Source organism: Salmo trutta, chromosome 4 (genome assembly GCF_901001165.1).
Source record: "Salmo trutta chromosome 4, fSalTru1.1, whole genome shotgun sequence".
Taxonomy (NCBI): Eukaryota; Metazoa; Chordata; class Actinopteri; order Salmoniformes; family Salmonidae; genus Salmo; species Salmo trutta.
The window spans coordinates 31,482,004-31,486,166 of NC_042960.1; the positions used below are offsets into that span (position 1 = coordinate 31,482,004).

Genomic DNA, 4,163 nt, shown 5'->3' on the forward strand with positions numbered 1-4,163 from the left:
TTTACTATTGTGCAAGACAGCCTACACAGGCCAGTAGTAAAGGGAAACGCAATAACTACATGTACAGTCGTGGCCAAAAGTTTTGAGAATGACACAAATATACATTTTCACAAAGTTTGCTGCTTCAGTGTCTTTAGATATTTTTGTCAGATGTTACTATGGAATACTGAAGTATAATTACAAGCATTTCATAAGTGTCAAAGGCTTTTATTGACAATTATATGAAGTTGATGCAGAGTCAATATTTGCAGTGTTGACCCTTCTTTTTCAAGACCTCTGCAATCCGCCCTGGCATGCTGTCAATTAACTTTGGGCCACATCCTGACTGATGGCAGCCCATTCTTGCATAATCAATGCTTGGAGTTTGTCAGAATTTATGGGTTTTTGTTTGTCCACCCGCCTCTTGAGGATTGACCACAAGTTCTCAATGGGATTAAGGTATGGGGAGTTTCCTGGCTATGGACCCAAAATATCGATGTTAGTTATCACTTTTGCCTTATTGCAAGGTGCTCCATCATGCTGGAAAAGGCATTGTTCGTCACCCAACTGTTCCTGGATGGATTGGAGAAGTTGTTCTCGGAGGATGTGTTGGTACCATTCTTTATTCATGGCTGTGTTCTTAGGCAAAATTGTGAGTGAGCCCACTCCCTTGGCTGAGAAGCAACCCCAAACATGAATGGTCTCAGGATGCTTTACTGTTGGCATGACACAGGACTGATTGGTAGCGCTCACCTTGTCTTCTCCGGACAAGCTTTTTTCCGGATGCCCCAAACAATCAGAAAGGGGATTCATCAGAGAAAATGACTTTACCCCAGTCCTCAGCAGTCCAATCCCTGTACCTTTTGCAGAATATCAGTCTGCCCCTGATGTTTTTCCTGGAGAGAAGTGGCTTCTTTGCTGCCCTTCTTGACACCAGGCCCTCCTCCAAAAGTCTTTGCCTCACTGTGCATGCAGATGCACTCACACCTGCCTGCTGCCATTCCTGAGCAAGCTCTGTACTGGTGGTGCCCCGATCCCGCAGCTGAATCAACTTTAGGAGACGGTCCTGGTGCTGGCTGAACTTTCTTGGGCGCCCTGAAGCCTTCTTCACAACAATTCAACCGCTCTCCTTGAAGTTCTTGATTATCCGATAAATGGTTGATTTAGGTGCAATCTTACTGGCAGCAATATCCTTGCCTGTGAAGCCCTTTTTGTGCAAAGCAATGATGACGGCATGTGTTTCCTTGCAGGTAACCATGGTTGACAGAGGAAGAACAATGATTCCAAGCACCACCCTCCTTTTGAAGCTTCCAGTCTGTTATTCGAACTCAATCAGTATGACAGAGTGATCTCCGGCCTTGTCCTCGTCAACACTCAAACCTTTGTTAACGAGAGAATAACTGACATGATGTCAGCTGGTCCTTTTGTGGCAGGGCTGAAATGCAGTGGAAATGTTTTTGGGGGATTCAGTTCATTTGCATGGCAAAGAGGGATTTTGCAATTAATTGAAATTCATCTGATCACTCTTCATAACACTCTGGAGTATATGCAAATTGCCATCATACAAACTGAGGCAGCAGACTTTGTGAAAATTAATATTTGTGTCATTCTCAAAACTTTTGGCCACGACTGTAGATAAACATCCTATACTTATCTTAAGTATAGGATGATCTGGGAGAATCAATTCTCAGGAGTTGACTGTATATCATTACTCTATACAAATTTAAAACTAGAATCCTTAATTCCTACATCAATTTTTGGACTTAGCAATTAATAATATATACCAATTGATTCTTGAAGAATAAAACTTGTTTTACGCCAATAGCCTCAAAACATGGTTAAAACTATACATTTCGAAAATATGTATGGTCAGTCCTTGCATCCATTGCTCTGTCTATGAATTTAAGAGTGGTTACATTTCTCCTGGCCCATCCCTCAGCTTTTTAGCAAAACAGAGGCGGGGTGCCAGCATTATGTCAAAACTAATTTTAAAAAACTCTTGGACATATGGAAGATTTTGTCTGGATTGTATATTATTAATGTATAAATAACATTAGTCAGTCTGACCATTCTCTCATCACCATGAGAGACATTTCAACACAAACGACCAGATATTCATGTTTGTAATGAGTGTAAACATCACCAGACTTTGAACCGCAAACCTGGGAGATTCCCATTATAATGTTTGACCATTACATCATCAATTGAAATTAATCAAACTTTGTTTAAATATAATTTTTTTTTAAACATAACTTGATCCAGAGTTGCTTTTCTTTTCCAAAGAGTGTTGTCCACATGCTGCATTTGTATTCCAATCATCTGACTGTAGATCCTCTTTGTCCAAATGTAATTTCTTCTATCAGTTTTTTTCCTGATATCTTTCTTTATGGATTTTATCCACATGCCTCAGCAGATTAGTCTTATGAGTGAAACTTTTACCACAAACTGAGCAGCCATGTTGTTTACCTCCTGTGTGAGTCAGTATATGCTCAGTCAGAGTCTGCTTGCGACTGAAACTTTTCCCACAGTCCCCACAGCTAAATGATTTCTCTCCTGTGTGAGTCCTTATATGTTCAGTTAGGTTCCATTTTTGAATGAAGCTTTTTCCACAGTCACCACAGTTAAATGGTTTCTCTCCTGTGTGAGTCCTTATATGTTCAGTTAGGTTCCATTTTTGAATGAAGCTTTTTCCACAGTCACCACAGTTAAATGGTTTCTCTCCTGTGTGAGTCCTTATATGTTCAGTTAGGTTCCATTTTTGAATGAAGCTTTTTCCACAGTCACCACAGTTAAATGGTTTCTCTCCTGTGTGAGTCCTTATATGTTCAGTTAGGTTCCATTTTTGAATGAAGTTTTTTCCACAGTCACCACAGTTAAATGGTTTCTCTCCTGTGTGAGTCCGTATATGTTCGGTTAGGGTGCCCTTGTATCTGAAGGTTTTATCGCAAACATTACAGCTAAATGGTTTCTCTCCTGTGTGAGCCAGTATATGCAAGTTCAGGTGCACCTTCTGCTTGAAACCTTTCCCACAGTCACCACAACTAAATGGTTTCTCTCCTGTGTGTGTCAGTACGTGCACGTTCAGATGCCCCTTCTGATTGAAACTTTTCCCACAGTCACCACAGCTAAATTATTTCTCTCCTGTGTGAGTGACTTTATGTTTGATTAGGTTATTCTTGAGACTGAAGCTTTTGCCACAGTCACCACAGCTAAAAGGTTTCTCTCCGGTGTGGGTCAATGTATGCCTGGTTAGCGTCTCCATGCGATTAAAGCTTTTCCTACAGTCACCACTGATAAAAAGTTTCTCTCTGGTGTGAATCTGTGTATGTTCAGTTAGGGTCTTCTTGTGTCTGAAGCTTTTATCGCAGAGGTTACAAGTAAATGGTTTATCCTTTGTGTGAGTCAATTTATGCCTAATTAGGTTACCTTTGAGACTGAAGCTTTTCCCACAGTCACCACAGCTAAATGGTTTCTCACCATGTTGAATCCTCATGTGCCTGGACAGATCTCCTTTGTATTTGATGGTCTTGCCACAAACAGGGCAGGTGCAGGGTTTCCCACCGTGACAGAGTTGGAGATCCATTGGTTTAGGGTCACTTTCTCTGTGCTCCACAGTCTGGGTTTGGGGAAGAGTCAAAGACCAAAGTAGATCTTCTTGATTACATTCACTTTTCACACACGAAAGGGTGAGCCCTTGAAGCTGCTCTTCTGCCTGACTGGTCCTGAGTTCCTCCTGTTCCTTTTTAATCTGTGGAAGCTCTGGTCCTCTTGCCCCAGCCTGGGGCTCCACTCCTGCTCACAGTGCTGCTGCTCAGGGGAAACCTCCTCTTCAAAGACAGTGAGAGAGAGCTGCAGGCAGTCTGGAGGGGAGGAGAGAGGAGTTGTATAGAGTTATCTATACAGCCTTGATACATAGGTTACCTATATAGCCTTTATACACAAGTTATCAATACAGCCTTGACACAGAGGTTATCTACTGTATACAGCCTTGAAAAGCATCAGGGTTGGGGTCAACTCGACTGATTTAAGTCATTCAATTGACCCTTCGCTAAGCCCCGCCCCCTGGTTACTGTTGCGACCTTGGAGAACAGTTTCCCGGGAAACCCAATTCCCCTTTCCAACCACTGGCGAAATCCCCTCACAATGTTCTTAAACTGTGTTTTTAATACACAATGATATGAAAC

At 41.9% G+C, this 4,163-nt stretch overlaps 1 pseudogene; it reads right to left on the bottom strand.

Annotated features, from left to right (window-relative positions):
- Nucleotides 1–2,316: 2,316 nt before the first annotated feature.
- LOC115191529 (gastrula zinc finger protein XlCGF57.1-like) lies at nt 2,317–3,919 on the bottom strand (annotated as a pseudogene).
- Nucleotides 3,920–4,163: the final 244 nt, after the last annotated feature.